General features: G+C 38.4%; 1 protein-coding gene across 5 annotated transcripts in view; it reads left to right on the top strand.

The window, feature by feature from the left end:
- The window catches only part of KCNMB2 (potassium calcium-activated channel subfamily M regulatory beta subunit 2), a 229,177-nt gene that overhangs the window by 36,807 nt on the left and 171,101 nt on the right, over positions 1–21,269 (top strand). For 2 of the 5 annotated variants that reach the window (XM_088132601.1, XM_088132604.1), the window contains exon 2: positions 2,033–2,077. The exons of 2 other annotated variants lie outside the window; for them this stretch is intronic. The gene's annotated coding sequence lies outside the window, so the exon portion shown is untranslated. Of the gene's footprint in view, positions 1–1,166; positions 1,307–2,032; positions 2,078–21,269 lie in introns of all 5 variants that reach the window. One more of the 5 variants, XM_088132603.1, reaches the window with a different exon arrangement.

Genomic DNA, 21,269 nt, shown 5'->3' with positions numbered 1-21,269 from the left:
TTAAGAACACCTGGTTTACAGATGACCCATAGTTAAGAACTGAGTCTATTGTAGCAAAATTTGAGTTAAATACTCAGTGATTTGAGTTAAATACACAATTGTTCAAGATGATTACACAATACTACTTATACAGTATTTTACGATAATATTGTACAATACATACAAATTTGACTTAAGGACAGTCCATGGGAACAGAACTCATTCTTAAACTGAGGGCTACCTGTATTTTCATGATAAACTCCATCATTTCACTAAGTCCTTTGCAGAACAATTGTGTCCATTTTAAGTTATTGTTCAGCCAACATAGCAGGTAGAAGAAAGGCTTACGTTAACTTCCAACAGCTTTCATGTGAAATTTCTTGTTAAGTAAATTAAATGAAATAAGACTTACTCCTTTGTACTATTGTAGAATTAGGAAATAAATGTTAAAACCTCCAGGCTCTTCTATCAAAAATTCTTACAATGTCATTAATTTTTGCTTGGTTCCTCAGTCAGAGTAGTGCGATAAGAGATCAAGTCTGTAAGCTCCTCATCAAGCTTTGAATAAGTGTTTCCCAAAATTGCTGCAAATTGTGGTGCTTAATAGGACAAAAAAGGAAAACTATTCAAAACATGAGGAACTGATTCTAAATTATTGCATTTACATTCAATTAAATCCATTTCGTTTTTCTTCTATCCTTGCCCACTTTTTGATGTTTGACTCCCTGTGCAATATTCAAATACCAAGTGCATCCTTCAGACCAAAGAAGGCTGCACATCCCTGAATTAATCTGGTCTGACTTATCCATTCTTCAATAGAAACCCATTGTGCCCAGTATGAGTATCATGTCAAGACACTGCAAAACTGTACAGAATTCTGACTGAACAGCTTGCTCCAACAAGTTATTCAACTGGTAGTTCTGCTGAGATTTTTTAAATCTTTCATAGGCCAGGCACTGAGTCCAAAAGTCTGCACTTTTCCTAAATATAAGAAGGTCTTAGAGGAACAGTGAAAGTCCACTTCATCTCTTAATTCCTTCCAGCAGCAAAGGGCAATGTTTGATCTACAATTGGTTGTTGAACTACAACTCCCATCAGACCTGCTAGCATAACTAATAATGAGAAATAATGGAGTTGTAGTCCAACAATACCTAGAGGGACACATGTTATCCATCCCTGCCATACAGGTTCGTCATTGCACTACTGAAGAAGACATGTGGGTAGACAAGTCCCATGTGTAGAGATGGGTGATTTGAAGATCAAGCTCAGGGGTTGCCATCTCTGAAAGTTCCATTGGAAGGGCCCTAAGTCCAAGATAGAGGGACAGGTAAATCTGAGCATTTCAATTTTGCTCTGAGTACATTTGTCTTCATCCATTCTCACATCAATTTGGGAATATGCCCCTCCTCTAGTCCACCCCAGAAATTTTGCATGCAAAATAAAACTCATTCATCTATACTTTCCCTTCATATATGCATATATAAGAACTGTGAATGTTGGTGTATTCCAGTTTAGGTACAGATTTTGGAGATCTGAAAAAAATAAGTTCATACATAAATGTGTATCTAGCAAATCTCTTCTTCTTTATTTGATGATAATGATGATGATTATCAAGATCTCAGCTCCAATGTACCCAGTCCATTATCTGGCTGGCATTTCTTCATCTGGGTTGGACTTAAAGTCTGAGCTACTGCTTAGGATGGAACTATAATATTAATCTACCTTCCTCTCTTCTTATTCCTGTTAGATTACTTGTGGGCTTCCTTTTTTCTAGACTTCCAGCCCTCCATGCAAATGAGCAGAGATCAGAGACACATGGATGAATTATTACTGAAGGATGTTGAAGAGCCATGCTGATCAAAATATCATTATCTCTTGAATACTGGCTCCTTTTTCCTAATTTGAGGCAAACTGCTTCTACTGTTTTTCTAAACCTCAAAACATGGGTGGAGTTTTCACTCAAGATCTTCTGGGTCCAAATTCTTTGGAATCAATTGTCACAATCATAAGAACTGGTCATTTACATTTATTATTTGTTGTTTTCTCTCTGCAGAATCACTGAAGAGAGTGAACTTTACCAAACCCTGAATAATGAACTGTAAGTGTAAACAGTCAAGGGATAAAAGAAATACTTTGATTTTTGTCTGAAGTGTAAAACAGTATCCTTGCAATGGACTCATCACTTGAATTTGGGAGATGGCGTGACATTTGGCTGCAGGACATGGAAGATTCAGCTTTTCCTAGAGAAAGAAAACTTTCTGTGGGGAGGAAGAAACTTCCAGAGTATATTCCAGGGGTCAGCAGTATAAAGCCATCATCAATACTCCCCTATGACATTCACAGTCTCCCCAATTAAAACAAAATTACATGTATTTTTACAAAATTAAAAATAACCTGCATTTCAATAAGCAGTGCTTGGAACTCATGATATGCTAAGGTTAGATTGGTGAAATCTCATGAAATGCAAGGGTCATATGACATTTTAAGTGACTGGTCGCCAACCCCTGGTATATCCTATCATATAAACTGATTACATGTTTATGCCACTTTAATTGCCATGGTTGCCCTGCTATAATTTGTGCTTTTTTAAGAGTCTTGATGATTTTCTATCAAAGATCTCTGTTCCTCTCCCAGAATTACAATCCAAAAATAACTTGTGTGGTCTAGATATACAAAAGCTCATCTTATCAGATCTCATTCTACCTCATCTTCATAAATACGTATTTGAATATGGGCTATCTGTGGTTGCTGAAGTCCCACCTATGTTGCATCTACTTATAAAGGAAGCCACCCCTTGTATATTACGTATCATGTCCATCTCTGAAGGAATCTTAAGGGTCTTAGTTTGATACAGATGAAAAAGACTTAGTTTGTAGCAGATGCTGTTTTGCAGGCCAAAGTTTGTTGAAGTCAGCATCTGGGAAAGGAGTAAAAGCAGATTAACCCCCTACAACTCTGGCAGACAGATGATAAGGTTACTAGCCTGATGCAAAAATGTTGAGAAAGACCCAGTTGCTAAAGGTTGCATGGGGATTCTTCTCACCTGTGATAAGAGTTGCTGGCCTTGCCTGTTGTAGGTTGTAGAGGAGAAAAGCCTGGGAAAGGGAAATAACCCACCAGTACTCTTATCTTATCTTGCTTTTGCTGTGATAGGGTTTCCAAAGATGTTAGAGAACAGGCATTTGCATAGCAAGCAGGGTACTTAACTTAATTAGCCTATTAGATTGATTAGCAAAAACCAGGCAAGCTTGAACTTGCAAGCATCTGAACAAGCAAACAAAGAAAAACTAAAACAGCGCCTACCTCTAAGACCGCTAAGAGCGCCATATAAAGGATCCGACTATTTTTGCTTTTAATGCATCTTTTGAAGATATCCAGTTAGGAAAGAAGTTGATATTTGCAGTCCAAGTTCACTTCTGTTCCATTTTTCCCCCGTCTTAACTTCTGTTCCGTTCTCCTTCCACGTCAATCTAGAAATTCTTTTTAGAAATCCGTATGAAAATGTGTGTGTTTTTCACCTAAAATACACTCTCTTTTGCTTGCAAGTTCCCCAAATGCTTTTTTAGGGTGGAAAATTCCACTGCATCATTTGAAAAAGGGTGAGTGTGGAAGGACAATCGCATTTTGACTGAATATATACATTTAGGAAATGACAATTAGGGGTATTAAATGCAAAACCAAGTTCCACATCTCCGAAGAGCCAAGTTTATATTTTGTAATTGCAGTCCCCATTTCAGTATGCTGGCAAAGAAACCCAGAAATTTTAGAATCATCAACCATGGCTGGGACGTGCCATGAAGGTAGAGGTACTGTTTCAGGAAATAAGAACTTTTTCTATATTGCATCTACGTTACCTGCAGAACCAATTTCATCTTCTCTGCTCTATTATGTCTGTCATCAAGTCTTGTAAATTTTTAGCATTACTTGAAGATTCATTTCTCTACCCAAGCCTTGGGTTGAAGTGGGCTGCTCTATCTTTTGCTGTTTCTACTTCTTGGGGTCTTATCTTCTGTCAATTTGTTTTCATTTATTGGAATTTCATGCATTTTTTCTCTCTTTCCCTGCTTTGGAATAGTTTGGTTTTTTTTTTTTAATTGATGAAAAGCAGGTAACTGATTTTATAAAGAAATGAATGTACCCTCTGCAAAATTCCATACGACAGATCTTTAAGAGAGGGAAGTATCATTGTTGATATTTCTCTTTTAAAAAAAACAGTAAGCTCTTAATTTTCAATGGTTGGTGCTGATCCCAAGACAATATGGGAGGGGGGCATTGACAGAAAGAATTTCCCTAGTGATTAAAGGAAGGCAAGGGAGGTGTAATGGTATGTGGGAATGACTTTGGGAAACAGAACGAAGAGCTGCAGACTAGACAGTGGTCAGATAAGAGGCAGCTGAGTCCGCAGACGGAATAGGGATGTGGCAAACAACTCAGAAGGGACCTTTCCTAGTTTTTTGGACTGTAAATGCGGCCGGGGGGGCAGTGGAGAGAGAGGTACTTTCAGACTTGCAAGATTCTGTTAATGTAACCTTACAATAAAGTTAGAGCTAGTACTTCTGGGTGTGCTTCTTGTCTAGATTACCTCACAAGGCTGACAGGAGGAACTTCTAACAAATGCATATACAATTATTTTAAAAAATGAGGTTGTGGTTTCGGCATTTTGGAGGGGGGTCCTCAAATTCCTGAAATATTAAACCTAAGCCAAAGACTTGGAGCCACTGATAGTCACACTAACCAAATTATAGGATGTGTTTCATGCCTTTGCCTGAAACTTTGAAATATAGCATTATGCTATATAGAGAAACAGCCCAACCAGTCATAAGTCAGCTTTCTATGATCCAACTGAAAAAAGTAAGCCGCATCTTCATTAGATAAGTTATTCTAACATGCCCAGAAGAGCTCTTGGACTGAATTTTTGACATCCTGATCCTTCTGAGTTCCAAAAAGGCAGTTTGTGACTTGAGGGTCTTCTGCTCCTGACCAGAGTAAAGCAGACAGGAGGAAAGTCTGAGCTTTTGAGAAAGGACTATATATCTAAGATAAAATGTTGCTAAAGCCTTTTAAAGAGAACAGCTCTTTGTTTTGTTTTTATCAGTGCCTATCTTCCACATCACACATCCTTAAAGAACTACAGATCGCATTCTTTTCTTTTTTTTAGATAATTTTTATAAAAGATGTTTTGTATAAAAATTATAGAAGATTTTAAATAGGTAATGAGAAATACATTCAAAGAAAGAAAAAATATATGGTGAAGTAAATGTGAAAAAGAAAAAAAGAAAAGACAAAGAGAAAAGAAGATAGAGAAAAGGAAGAAAATAAAAGAACAGAAAACATACATACATACATACATACATACATACATACATACAGATGTGGCTTCTGATCTTTCTCTTGGCAGTTATACATACAATTCTAATCAAAACTCTCTCTCCAAGATTTCATCATAATTCCCTTGTTTCTATAACCCATTATTTCTAATCATCAAAACTATACGTCACAAAATCATTTTCTTTCTTATGTAAAAAGTCCATAAGGGGTTTCCAGTCATTGATGAATGTCAATAATGACCTTTCTCTAATCAAAGAAGTCAGTTTTACAAGTTCCGTTCTTTATTGCCAGTTATCCCATAGGATCCCCTTGATCCTATGATCAAGGTGTTAGTTATTCCTGAGATCATTAATAGAATTAGGGGTTCTTTAAATCAATCAACTGGTCCCTTTTGGACAAAATCTTGGTTTGGGCTCCAGGACTTCCAGTGACCACTCAGAGATCAAAAAAATAACACAAAAAAATCAAGGTTAGCTCCTGGGGTAGATACATATTGCTTCATTACAAAGCTCACGTTAACCTTTTTTTGCACGATTATCCTCGTCTATATCTTAAAACCATACTTTTCCATATCTGTTTAGCACAATGCTGGCAGAAAGAAACACAGCTCTATTCATGATAGTGCTATGATTTAAGTGATTTTAAAATGTAAAAGGGCACAGGCTGCACATTTATCAGGAACATAAAATTGTTCAGAAGTGTAGAAGTAGTTGTAAAATATGGGATGGCAATGGTTGGGGGCAGAAGAGAAATTTAGTTGTATGTTTTCACATCTATAGCAGATGACCATTAAGTCTAGATTCTAAAATGACTTATTGCACCACTGGGGACCCCTGGTTGAAGTATGGATGGACAACGTGGAATGCAGGAGCCACCAGCATCTGCAGAGCCATAGGCAGCCCCACCCCCTTTCCCCAATGGCCACTGTGCCATGTAGGGCAGAACATCAAGAAATCTGTTACCAGCAGCCAGCTCAGCACCCAAATCTGATTTGCCCAACAGTCAGCAATGGATCACTGGGAGGAAAGAGAAAGACTTGTGGTTTCCTTCTTCTACTGAATGACCTTGCTCAGGATTGCTGGGTGGGGGCAAATATATGTGAGAGAGTACATTTATGCAGATGAAACCAGCTGTGGGCCTAGATGTGGGCCTTGGTCCCTAAATGATCAAATTAACCACTAGGACTCTCCATGCTTTAAAAGGGTTCAGAGGATGTGCCTTGGATCTTGATCCTGAAAAAAATATGGCTGTTTTAAGTATCCCATTAGCATTAAGGAGTTAACTGCTTAAAGCAAGCACCGCTTTCTTTCAGGCTCGTGCAGAAGCCTGAAGAAAACTACTTATTTCATGAATAGCAGAGAGAATGTCTAAAACAGCTCTCATTCCTACCTCTTTGAATATTCCAAAATTCATCTTGTTTAGGATTTGGAAAATGCTCACAAAAATCTCTCACTACTGTAAGCACTGCAGATTTATGAAACACCCTTCACTGGCAGTCTATCTTAATTTGCTCTGTAACTCTGCAGTCTGTCTTAGTCTGCACTGTAAGGGAGCCAAGGTGGCGTGACCTATTATATCCAGAACTTGCTCATCCGTGGGCCAATGGTTTCAGCTCTCATTTCACAGTGCCTGATGTTCTGGCAGCAGATGTCTGTTGCCAGTGAAGCTGAACTGAAATTTCCACCCACAGCTAAGTTAAGTCTGCACAGCTGCCAGGAGCCCTCTTATATTCCTATTCTTCCAGGTTTGTTTAGGTGTTTTATTGTCAAGTCTGGGTGTAAAGTAGACTGGATCAGTGAACAACAAGAAGGGTCATTTTATCATGCTTGGTGGACATGTAAAAGAGCTAGAAAATTTTGGGCTCAAATACATATAGTGATTCAGAGGATTTTAAAGATTAGCTTTCAATTGAATCCAGAACTTTTCTTCCTGGGATCGATGGATAAACAGTTAGAAAAGAGCCATGGAATACTGTTTTTATATACAGTATGATGACTGCAGCGAGATTATTGTATGCACAATGATGGAAAGATTTGGCAAAATCTGCAATGGAGGAATGGTTGGTAAAGATGACAGAACTTGCTGGAATGGCTAAATTGACTTGCTTGATTAGAGAAAAGACAACATCTATACTTAATGGTGACTGGAAACCCCTTATGGACTTTTTGCATAGACAAGAAAAAAATGAACTTATGATTTATGGTTGTGACGATTAGACAGGATAGATTATAGAAAGAACAGAGTCATGATGTAACTTTAGAGAGAGCAGTTGAACTGTAATTGTACTTATAGCTTGTGAAGAAGATTGGAAGCCACTTCTTTATATCTTTCTTTATATCTTTTTTCTTCTATGTTTCTTCTCCTTGTTTTCTTTCTGCACTTTTAGCTTTTTCTCTTTTTTTCTCCCTTTCTCTTTCTTCTTTTTCATTCTATTTTGGTTTGTAATAGTTCTTATTATTGTTAAAACTTTCAATAAACATTATATATATAAAAATAGAGTGGACCAGATATGAGTAAAATTTATTGGAAAGCCTTTTATATATTTCTGAAGCTGAAAGCCAACCAGCCCCCAGGAGGCCAAGTAGTTGCCAAAGCGAAATGGAAGATTTGGTTGTGGGTCTGCGTGGGTTTGAGTTGGTGTTTCAGTTGGTTGGGATGCAGCCTGTGAGACATCCTTGCTCCATCTCATGACTGACATTCATGGGAATCTTGAGGATACAGGCCTATATATATTTATAATATTTATCAGGGAGCAACCTGTGCTTCAATCATAGGACATGTTCTTTGCGTGCATATGATCCCAGATTCAGTCTCTGGCATGTTTACTTTTAAATACAATCAGGAGGCAAATCAAGAGGAGGTGGAAGTGTCTTCCTGAGGGCAGGTCATCTAGTTACTGCCAGTGTGAATAAACCAGCCTTCCCAATCAGTGTACTATCCAGGTCTGTATATTAGGATTCCCAGAATTCTTAGCGATAGCCCTGATGGCCAGGGAGTTCTGGGAATTGGGGTTCATTCATTTGAAGGGCACTCAACTGAGGAAAGCAGGAATAGGTAATAGGAGCTCCCCCCACTGGGGCAGGTTCTCATTTTATCAACTTGTATCACACTTCAAGAATATCTCATATTTATCTGAAAAAACTACTAGAACCAGTTGCAAAGTTTATGTCTGTAAATTTTATAGAAATCCACATTTTGTAGAAAGTCCAGTAGTCTTTGTTGATTTACAACCTAAATTTAACATATAGTCATCTTGCTATGGTTAATGGAATTTCCTTCTAAGTTTTCACTGGGTTGTAACTCTAAGAAAGAGAGACTGATTTCCTCTGAACAAGTCTTGGACAGTTTTGGGACATGTGTATATTTTCCTTGACAAATTGTACCTGCAGAGATACAATTACTACAATACAGTCGCACAATATGTACTTCATTTCAAAATGCATCAATGCCCTCTAAAACTATATACATAAATAACACATTCATTAAAAGATGCTTTCTTTTTCTTTTGGGTCTTCCTTGTTTATCTCACTAAGCTAGGGAGGAAAAGGATACCTCTTGCCAATCATTTCTCTAAGAGGGTTTTCACTCAACTTGGCTTCTGGCTTAGCCATGATTTAGAAAGAACAGTTCAGCAATTTTATTATCTCCCTGTCAATATTTCACTGCTATTGTCCTCCCAACCAAATCTTAGTTATGCTGATATTTGAACAAGGCTTTGTTCAGCTTGATAGTGCCACTAAATTATTGCTGGGGGGGAAAGACAGTTACTAAAGAAACAACTAAATAATAGTCTATAACACCTGATCTACTAAGCTGTTGTGGCTAAAAGTGTTGCAGGTGTTTCTCAGGAACCTGTGCTCTGCTGACAACAAATCTTTCAGCATTGCGGGAAAGCCAATTAAACTTATTACTGTAAAAACACACCTAATTATTGACATAGTGGCACCCCATGGAAGGGTTCAGGACTTCCCTGTGATAAAGGGAAGATTAATATACAGTATATGAGTAGAAGTTCCCCAAGCATTTAATTAAGAGACAAAATGGAATTATCATTTGAAACTCTGATACTAAGAAAGCAGTTGAATCAAGCAAAGCAGAGAGGATTAGGCTGAAGTTAAAAAGACAAATCTAGTAGGGCTAAGCAGGCAAGGTAGGACTGAGATTAGATGCATAATACTGTAGTACAATCCTATAGAAATCTACTCAGAACGAAGGAGTAATAAGAATTCCACCAGAACTCTGCTGGAAATGAATTTGGGTATTTTGCTGCCACTAGGTCCATGTCAGGATGAAAGTTAAAGAGAAGAAATCATTTGTGGGACAGATGACTTTTTAAAGATACAAGGTAGCCAATGGCAGACATACATATCTGGGCTGCAGAAATCCAGACATTACAGATGACAGCAAAGAGTTAAGAGTTAGTCCCGTATCTCTTCACTGCCATCTGATCATCTAAATCTTTGCCACCCAGGTATCTATTTAATATAATTATATACTAGGGCTGCTTCAGAGTATGTGGGGTGCAGACATAGTAGCTATCAACTACAAATTAAGCAAAATCCATCTTTTCCTGGGATCTTATACCAATTGTGCAGAGCAGCTGAGCAACAGCAGAAGAAGATGCAGCTGCTTTAAAACACTCCCAGCAGGGGCTATGTGTATACTCATCCATGCTTCGAGTCACATTTTGTCCCTCCAATCTGGATCTCTGCACAGCCCTATTATAAACTGCTTCTAATGCCAAAACATCTCAAAGTGGTTATAATAAAAGCAGCAATAAAGTAGATAATAAAATATTTATTTATGACATTTATTACAAGTGGTGGGAAAGAGAGAAGAAAAATTGTGTATTCTTCGAGCATTCGCACAGGGAAGGCAGGAGTGAATAGGTAGATTTTCAACAGGCGTCTAAAAGTTGGTATAGTAGGCAACTCCTGAATTCCAGAAGGGACAACATTCCAGAGTGCATGTATTATCACAGAGAAGTCCTGAGAATGGGCAGCTATTCTGGTTAATCTGACCAACAAACCCTCAATATCCACCCTCCAAACGTTCCTGTCCCTTCAATCATCTAATGCAAGAGCCGAGTTCTTATATTCCCCAGGTAGAGCATTTGTAAGTTGAGTTTGTCTTAGCTGCTCTGTCCCCAGGAATGTCATCCAACCTAAGAGTAGAAGGATTTAGCTCTGGTGCTCAACTCTGTTTCACAACCCTGCTTTAGGCTAACTGTTCCTCGCATCATTTCTTGAGGCGGGAATGCAACAACACTGAGGGCCCTCAGTGATCAAAAGTCTTCTATTCACCCACTTTCAGGTCTGTAGAATTTTAAATCAATGGAGAAAAATGTGCCATTTGGGTGGAAAAGTGGAATACAAATTGAGATGGTAATGGTGAAGATAAAGATGAAGATGATGATGTCGACAGTGTTAGTTTTAATTAGAGCTTCCTTGCAGTTTCCCAAAATTTTTCTCTTAGGTAAGTAGTATTGATTGAAGGAGGTTAAGAGGTTGTAACCCAAAGAAATTCATCAGTTAACAGTGATTCAACAGTCAGCTCTATTTATACAAACAATGTTCAAACTTTCTTCCTTTTTGTTTTCTTTCTGTCCCTACATAACAGATGCCCAGCCTTTTGAGAGAACTGGCCTGTTAACATATGTCCTTGTTTTTACAAGGATCAGATTGTTCTTATCTTACTTTTCACTGCCAGTGTGAGAATTAACTCCTACCAAAAAAGGCAAGCTTAAAAGACTGAGCATGCCCTTCTGTGTTCAGGACCATTTTTTGAGATGGATGCCAAGCTGAGGCCCTCTGCCAGCTAAGAACAAATGAAACCTAGTATTATCTGACATTGACTGTGCATCCTCTATAGACTGTTCTCACAACACACTTAATCCAGCCAAATCTTCTCAGTTGTTCTGGACATCACACAATCACAGTGAATCCAAAATTATACTTTAGACCATACAAAGGCTTTACCTCTTTCCTCTAGGAAATCCCAGGTATCCCATGAGCCTTTGCCCCAGGAGATTACTGGCAAGACTTCATGACAACACCAGCCTCTTATTCATTGGCCACTTGGAGTGGGTCACACCTTGGAAAGTTCATTCTGGGCTGCTTGGTTTTGGTAGTGAGTTCTACAATGGAAACACCTTCATGTTCAGCCAGCCTTCGCCTTAAATTTTTTCTAAGTTTGCAAAATGGGTCAATTGATTGAGTTTGGCTGACTGGATGGAGTTCATTTAACCCTACGAATGACTGTGTGTGCCACCTGCCTAATTGTAGAGCAGGGAAAACAAACAAGGTGCTTGGGGGAGGCGAATGGTTCAGCAAGTGGAATCCAGATCAAAATCTCACAATTTTTCAGTTGAATCAGCTTTCTATAATACTAATGTTAACTTCCAGTTGCATTAGGGAGATTCTGAGCAATGGCAAATTCTAGAGCAGTAGTGGGGAATTTGTGGTTTTCCCAAGGCTGATAAACTGCAGCTCCCTGTAGCCCTAGCGAGCACGGTTAATACTGAGAGAAATTGGGAACTATAATTCAACATCTTCTGAAGGACCCCAGGTTCCCCCCTTCCTTGTTTATAGGGAAAGGTTAAGCAGGTGAAAGCAGGATGTGACCGCAAGTCTGTAGCTTGGGCCAAAGAGCAACAGTTCTTTATTGCTTAGGCTGAAGAGGCTAGCCTAGCTGAAAGATTGTATAGCAGCTGGGCATTGCCATTTATTCATTCCAATATTCAGTGTTTATAACCAGCTCTCCTAATAAATATCTGAGGTGGATATCAAAATAAACGAATAAAGCAAAATGATAAATTGCCCTGTGTCAGCACAAGTTTGTACACTTGCTGGCATTCTGTCTGCTTGTCTGGAATCAGTGACAGATGCATGGAGACAGCATCTCTGCCTGCCAATACGGTGATCTGGACCACTGCAGACTTGTCTATTTCCACACCAACAGGAATGTCAGGATACGATGCATTGTTGTTTTTGCTATAACAGGCTGGATGTGTCCAGGCACCATGCTCAACTAAACTATGATGGAAGCAAGCTTGACCCACTCCTACCCAGCCTCCTCCCCTCTCTCCTTCTGATTGAGCTACAAGAAGACATTCAGTAATTGCTACTTCCACATTTGATTGACTACTACCTGCTATGTTGTCCAGTCCTGGCAATCTAGACTAGAGCTACCCCATCTGGGCTGCAAAACTCCAAACCATCTCTAAATGGCAGCAGAGAGATACAGAAAGCTGTATTGCTCTGTTGACATCTGAAATTTTGCAGCCCACACTAAGTAGCTCAAATCAAGATATCAGTTATGGCTAGTTCAAAGAAACCAACTGCAAAGCAGTGATTTTGGAAGCTGGCTTATTTAAAATAACCATGGCAAGCTTTGGTTTAGCAAAAGTGGGTGTTTCTAAACTCTTCCAGCCATGCAGCAGAAAGGGAATAGGGGACATGCAGAAGAGCAGGGTTTGGAATAGTGTTTCTCAAACTTGGCAATTTTAAGATGTGTGGACTTCAACTCCCAGAATTCCCCAGGCAGCATGCTGGCTGGGGAATTCTGGGAGTTGAAGTCCACACATCTAAAAGTTGCCAAGTTTGAAAAATACTGGGTTGGAGCATGAGAGTTTAGCATGATAATCAAGTACAGACATTAACACTGTTGTGACTCTGGGATTTTAAACATTCTGTAATTTTTTTTCCTATTTTTTTTTATAAACAATCCATTTTCTTCTTGTTCTCTGCCTTTTACACTATCTGTCTTCCCCTCCCTCTCTTTATAATTTTCATTCAATTTTAAATAAGATTAGAAAGTTTCCAGTGATGTGTGGTTTGGAAGTTTTGACAGCATCTGTTGCAAACAGAAGTAATAAAATCACTTAATGCTGTGTCAGGCATCGTTTTATGATGAGACAGCCATACTTTCATTAAAAAAAAATAAGACTCCAATTTAATACAGTGATACTACTGGAAAACTGGAATCTACATTTTTAACTGTTTATATTTCCAAATGTTCAGGGTTTGGATTGTTTTTCCTCAAACAAATATGTTTATTGCACCAAATGTTTAATAATCTGTTTTGAGCTTTGTTGTGTAAAGAAAGAAACGTTGCTCAAGTTGGCGGCATGTCTTGGAAGACTTCAGGGGCTGTAAAAATTAAGTGTTAATTATTAAAAAGGCTTTTAGAATAAGCTTCTTTGTCTGTTCGATCTATTTACAATACTTCTAAAACAAGAAGATTCCTCACAAGAGGGTTGTCCTGTCCTCCCTTTGTTTTAAAATGTTCTGTTCATCTATGAGATGTCTCATTTATGGAAGAACCTGGATTAGACTTGTCATTTTAAAAGTCAGGTTGGTCTTGTGGAATTGTTTTGCTCTGACTTTCCCAAATATTAATAAATATTTCATTATCCGTAATACAATTACTTGTGTAATCCAGTTTAGGCTACCAAAAGCATTCTGAAAAGCATTTTGATTTATGAGATACGTTGGACATAGAATGGAAACAAATGAACTGGTAGATTAGAGACTCATTTCTTTTATACAGATGCAGAATAGACTTCTTGGGAACTCTTCCAAGCATCAAATGGGGCAGAGCCATGGGGGGAGCAGGTCAATCAAAGTCAAGATGGCAGCCACGGGCATGCCATCAAATTCCTGCCCCTTTTTAATGTGTGGCTATCTCTGGGATGGGGAGAATACCTGTCCAAATAACAACACTTTTTTTCCCCTCAAAAATAATTGCAATTGTTGCATTTCCACATCTTCAACAATGTTCTTTTCCTAGCTAAGGAACACTTTTAAAAACATTATAGCACTCCAAGGGAAAATACGCTGGGGGATTGCGTGCATTATAATGGAAGAAAATAACATTATGGGTTTACTCATTCAACTAAGTGCTGAAACAATACAGTAGCTTAATGCTCTTCATTATGACTCTAGTACATTTGTAACTTATACATGGTGTACATTTTCAATGTTTGTTAAAAATAATAGTTGTAAAATAACAGTGCTCACCAGTTTGGTGGCTGTTTCCACCAGTGATCTACATGGTTTGGCCTGATTTAGATGTCTGGTGCCATAAACTATAATTTACTGGACACAGAACATATTCTGTCCTCTATTTCACTTCACTTTATAGTATGATGATTTGCTTAAATTAGCTTTCCATTAACCAGGAAAAGAAGCCAGGATCTTACCAGGGTACACGTAAAATAAGCTTTGAAATTAATGATTTTTCCAAGCCAGATGATTACATTCACCCATCACACAAGCTGTTGTGTGAATCCAACCACTATGGCTTCATTGGCAAACCATGGTTCAGTAAACTATTTGCTTAAATCAATTCCAATTTCAATATGTTATTGAGGAAGAGTGTAGAGTGAATAGTTATTCAAAGTGAATTGTCAGAAATGCAGAGTTGCTGTTTTCTAATGTGGCCCTTTCCAGATCATCATACTATAAAGTGAAGTGAAATAGAGGACAGAATATGTTCTGTGTCCAGTAAATTACAGTTTATGGCACCAGACATCTAAATCAGTCCAGGACCAAACCATATAGATCACTGGTGGAAACAGCCACCAAACTGGTGAGCACTGTTATTTTACAACTATTATTTTGTATTTTGTGTTTGATTTGCAATTCTGGGATATATACCTGGTGGTGCCAGGTTGTGAAAGGCTGTTTTAGTCTTTTCTTACTGTTATTACAAAATACTGAAGCTGCATCCCCAAGCACTGAAAGCCTTGGCTATTTGGATTTCCCTGATATTCTCCAGCCATTTTCATAGAAATAGTGGAAACTGCCTTAGACAGAAATCAACCATTCACCCACTTATCTCCATTTAAAAATATATCTCTGAAATATATAGGAATTAGTAACTATTCTACTCATGCAGTAATATTCCCCAGTTTGAAATTCATCAACATGATGCTCCTCATCACATCCTGATTACACGACTCTCTGAACTCTTAAATCAAATTTAAATCTGGAACATGAAATTCTTCCTAATTTGTTTTAGGCTGGTTGGCATTTCTTGATAGTTAGACGTGGACAGGTGTGATATGTTTGCAGAGCTTCACAGAGATCGATATCCAATATCGAAAGTCTCAAGATTCAAAATACCAGAGTGCGTGTTGAGGTAGCTATCCAGTCTTTTCAATATGCTAGTCACTACTACATGTATCCAATGCCATGCAATCCCAGGTTAAGATGTGTTTGGTCTAAGGCAGTGTTGTCCAAACTTGGCCACTTTAAGATGAGTGGACTTCAACTCCCAGAATTCCCCAGCCAGCCATGCTGGCTGGGGAATTCCTGGAGTTGAAGTCCACTCATCTTAAAGTGGCCAAGTTTGGACAACACTGGTCTAAGGAATTATAGAATGGGGTTATGTTAGTGCTCCTGCACATTCCATCATAAGGCCTACACCAAAATTCCCATATATCCAAATCCCAGGCTGATTTTCCTATGAATTTCCCTTATGTTGATCAGGTAGAATCAGGTAGTGTAGAATTTACCAAGAAGACACTTGATCAGATCATTTATGGTGCAGATTAGTCATTTAGAACCGTCCTTCTTGGAAGTTATATCAACACCCTGGAAAAGCCCATTATGTGGTTGGCAAAGAATAGAAAAGTTAAAGTTCTTAATAATTTGGGATGGATAAGTCTCTTAAGTTTTAGTTAGCAAATCAGTGTTGTTCATATTATCTTAAATAGCAGCTGACCATTTCTGACTCCTCTCTGCTGAATTCTTTAACACATTTGCTGAATTGTAAATGGAAGTTGATTTAATGTTTTTCCCAGAGGGGTAGGGGTGGGGGAGGTTCTTATTCCTTGGCCAGATAGCTTAGGACGCAAGTTTATCTTGCTTTAAGGAAACCAAAGTTTTGAAAAGGGGCCCTGTCCTTCTCCAAAGATACAATCCTTATATTGGATTCTTGTGTGCTCAGGATGAGGTTCAATTGTTATGACTCCCATGAGTTATAACATGGGAAAGTCATGAGTGGTGGCAAAGTATCTACCTTGGATATATACAACAAAGGGTTCCGGTATGTTGGCCAAGAACATTCTACAATATACTTCTCTTCTTGTGTCATTAGTCCAATCAAAATACACACCTATGTTCATCAGCAACACGTCATTTGAACAGCAGATGGATCACAACTCTCAGAAATCAGCACCAAACACAAGCTGGTCCAGCACAGTGAGTTTACAGATATTTTAATATTAGGGAAGACTAAAGGAAAGGCTAATTTATGGAGGAAGGTGATGCCAACTTGGACAAGTTAACTTAATGGCATATAATTAATTAACTAACTTAGGGAGAGAATGATAAGCTGATTTTGATCCTACAAGGATTTAGAGCTCACAGAAGAAATGCTCAGGTCCACTAGCAACCCATGGACATTGGATTAGCCTCCATTATTTATAAGATCTCAGAGAGGACAATGAATATATGACACAGCCTTATTTGAGACAAAGCCATTGGTAATTCAACCTGCAATTGTCTCTGACTAGGAGTGTTTTTCCTACAGCAGATAGTGAAGAGTTTCTTACATTGCACAGTGAGAAGCTAGGGAGGGTCCCTTCTGAGCCTCCTCCACCCATTATGCAACTGTGGGCTATTTCTCCACCCATTATGCAGCTGCGGGCTTCTCTTATCTGACCATTCCCTAGGCAGCATCTCTTTGCCCCATCTCTCAAGGTCTTTCTCATATACCGTTACATCTTCCCAGTCCAGTACCATAACCACTACATTACACTGGCTCTCATTTTAGTTTGCATCCACTGAAATATATTGTTCAGATTGCAAGCTATAATAGTCCTTCTCTATTCTGCTTTGCTCAGTCCTTGCTTAGTTCTGGACCCTTCAGTTTAAGAAAGGCATTGTCAACTGGAATGTATCACAAAGAGTCTGGGAAAGATGATAAGGGATCTTAAGAACATCTCCTAAGAGACTGAAGGTGTTGGTAGCATATAATATTCAAATATGTGAAGGGCATCACAGCAGTTTCCTGCCCCTCTGGACAGTCAGACAAAACAACAACAACAATGTGCTGGCTGGGAAATTCTCGGAGTTGCAGTCCGCACATGCCAAAGTTGAGAAACACTGCTCTACATGTTTTGTTTTGTTTTTTGTTTTCTTTTTCAGTCAATTACTTTTTAAGCTGAAACTCATTAAGAGTAGTATTACATGGGCTTTGAAGAGAAACTGTGTCCAAGTAATAATAATGATTTATCCCAGTGAAAAAGAGAGAGATGGGTGTCAATGGGCTGAGATGAAAGGATGTCCCTCCAATTAGCTTTAATCCAGATCTACAGACCTTACAGAAACAGCTGGCTCATATGCAAAGGTGAGACAGCAAGAGACCCCTGAAACTCCAGCTATGCAATGATGCACAGCTCATCTGAAGAGCTGGATTCCACTGAATCTAGAGTGGCCATTCTTTTCAAAATGCCTTGTGAGTGCTGGTTCCTCTTTCTGCTCATATTAATGAAGAATTTTATGTGGAGAAAGTAGTTATCTGTGTTTTTTAGAAAATGCTTCTGGGTATTCAGTTAATCTTGACTTCCAAAATATGTGCTTTATGAAAAGGAACACATGGAGGGGGAAAACAGTAAAATCAGTTTGATTTTCAAAATATCATAAGCAATCATTTTAGGAAAACCAAAACTCAGATCTGAAATATTGGGTTGATGGCCACTGGCTTTCAGCATGGCCTTTCAATGCCTTGTTCTGAAGAAATAAAATGTTTTGATCAACAAACTAAAATGTATAGCCAAAGTATTAAGAGGATTAATTTTCATTCCCCACCTGAAAATAGTTTAACAAAGCAATTGTTTCCTTTTCAGGAAGGTAGTAGCAGTGGGGATGAGGAAGAGAAGATGGCTAATGGATGGTAGGTAGGGATAGAGAGAAGGTGGAGGTGGTGGCAGGTCAGGTGAGATGGGGGACAATCAAGAGAAGGATTCCAGGGCCCCACAGATGTCTTCTAATACAAGGGGAAATTGTCACTGCACAATCTTCTGTGGCGATATCACTGGCGATATCACTGCTTGTGGGAATGACTTTGGGAGACAGGAGGAAGAGCCGCAGACTACAGCCAGCTGAGCCTGCAAGAGGAATGGGGGGATGGCAAAGGTCTCAGAAGGGACCCTCCCTAGTTTCTTGGACTGTAAAAGTGAGGGGGGAGAGATGTACTTTCAGACTTGCAAGATTCTGTTAATGTAACCTTACAATAAAGTTAGAGCTAGGACTTCTGGGTGTGCTTCTTGTCTGGACTACCTCACAAGGCTGACAGTGCTGCTGTGGATAAGATGGCTCTTCCTATTGCCACCATAGGACTGCTCTGCCCAAGTTAAACTTTCTTCCCCTGGGATATTGACATACAAGAAAGCTATTTATACAAAAATTAATCTCTGCTTTCAGAAGTAATAATCGTGATGAAAAATTGATATATTAAAACACGTTTAATCGTATTATCTATTAATGTCTCCAGGCACCTTAAGAGAAAATAATTAAAACAATACATTAGATGAGAGCGTGGACCAGCAATGCGGATAGAAACAGTCAGTGCTAAGGAAGCAAAAAAGAACACTTTCCTTTTGGCTATTGGCTGCAGGAAGCTGAAAAGAAAAGTACAGGACCTGAATTCAAAACAAAGTCTCTAAATATTTTCTTTGCAAAAGTCAACCAGACATCTCCAGGCAGTGAGAATGAAGTCCTGAAACTGAAGAAGGAAATCATGTTGGCTCCACCAGTGCTAGTCCCTAAAATTTGTGCAAAGCTAGAGAGAGAGGAAAAGCTGTCTCCCATCACCAATGTTCCTGGAGCTGATGACACTTCTGCCACACTTCATTAGCCAATACTAGCCCAGAGCACTAGAGCCCATGACAATTAAGGATGCAGAAGAAATCTGTCATGGATTCCTTTTCAAGCAAAGTAGCATCTTCTGCCCAAATGAAAGCTGTCAAGCATCTAATTCACAGGATCCTCTAGTATCCATCTCACAACGTTCCTGGGCTCATGATTTTTTTTTTTTTTTTCTTATTTCATTTGTCTTTTGCACGCTTGGCCCCCAATCTTATGCCTCCCAGTGGCTGACGAGAAGCTGTTAAATGGTGGCATACAGTTCAAACCCGAAAAGAACAATAACAGCATAGGAATCTAATATTTCAAATCAACAAATAGTGAATAAATATAAGCCCACTGATACCAACTTAACAAATAGAGAATACCACATTCTGTATGTTTGTAGAAGCTGCGTACAAAAGAAAAAAGAAAAAAAACAGTGTATTTGGTTAAATTCCATAGGGGAAACAAGATCACATAGGGCAAGTTGCAGACAGACATGTGATATTGAAGGAAGATGAAATGCCAAATGATTTTGTTCATACAGCGCATTTAAGAAGATCATTTACAAACTCAAGGACTGCCATGTGCACAACCTGCTAAGCTTGGTTACCATTAACCTTGGTTTGGCTTTCTTGTGCTTTAGCACATGTGCAACTTCAGCCCATGTGGTTAATTAGTAGTTGAATGCATTGTGCAACCCCCCAAAACATTTTAAACATGTTGTGTCCATATCAGCCAAACTGTATGGTTCAGAAAAGGTACACATGGTAACAGTTGTGAGTCGTTAACTGATTGCATTATTTGCATTCAAAAAGAATTTATTAAAAAATTAACAAAAGGAACTAATTCTTGAATATTGACATAGACTAGATTTAGGCTGTGTCCGTACTTGTACCTAGCCAGCTCATAAATATGTTCTGGCCACAAGCTTTTTCTACTGCATCCCCAAGATGTTGCATTCATGTTAATTAACTCAGGTTTAAGTTGATCTTAGCAGCACAGAACAGTAAGTATTCCCAGGTGAGACTGAGAGAAATAGGAAGAACTTATGGGTACAGTCTTGTCTTGCTTTCTTGTTTAGTCATTGTGGGAGGAAGGTCACTAAATGGATTTGAGACTACATACCTTTCCCAATCAGGATTTGTGGAGGTCTTTAGTTATGTACTTCTGCAAAGGAGATGACCAGCTCTATATGTTTGGTCTAAGAAAGCCATCCATTTTTTATATTTTTTAAGGAGTTTCAAGAAGGAGTGGTAAATTTGAAACCTCGTGGTCTCTTGGACAGGCTCAGGTAGTGGGACATTATTGACAGAATTTCCTATATACATATTTGGGGCAGAAAATAGGAGAAGGATATGCTTTAAATTAATGGCACTGTGAACTAAAGAAATTTTTACTGGCTAGTTGGGTACTTGTTGCTGGTGTGTTAATATCAACATAAATTGGAAAAAAAAATACCTTATTTTTTCAATTTTGAAAAAGAATATCTGCTAAATTGTAAATCATTTCATATTTCTCTCGAAAACAAATCAGTGTTTTATTAATGATACACAGAATCAAAGACAGTTATGATTCATCAAGCAATCAACTCAATGAATAATTGGTGCTCCATAATTTTTTTAAAAAAATAGTGGTTCTGGGGATGGCAAGAGTTAAAAGGAATATCTAAAATGAAGCACAAAATAAATATGACTTTAATGATAAAGTTTGATGTGTCTCAGATGAATTGTTTTCATTTGGGCAGAATGAAGAGGGGGGGGGGTTCTAGAAATTAAAGACTTAATGATACTAAAATGTTTCTTAGATCTTTGCATAGCAATTCATTTCATGCACTAGTTACTGAATGATGAATTAATAACAGTACCATAGATATGGTGGATTCAATTTTTTTTAAAAAAGACTCCATCAGCATTTTGATTAACGTAAATGAGAGAGGAGGATATAAGACATCCATCAAAGGGAGAAAAATCAAGTAGTATTTTAACACAAATAACACTGATTATTTTTCTTAGCTATTGATATATGAAGAAATTCTCTCTTATTTCTTACACTGTGCATGTGGCAGATTTCCCCAAATTTTAGAAACAATGATTGATACATGAT

This window comes from Python bivittatus, unplaced genomic scaffold (genome assembly GCF_059951505.1).
Source record: "Python bivittatus isolate LINGU-HERP-01145 unplaced genomic scaffold, Pbiv_v1 ctg000980_np1212, whole genome shotgun sequence".
NCBI lineage: Eukaryota > Metazoa > Chordata > Lepidosauria > Squamata > Pythonidae > Python > Python bivittatus.
The sequence above is the reverse complement of the archived record's forward strand: the minus strand, read 5'-3'. Positions and strand labels throughout refer to the sequence as shown.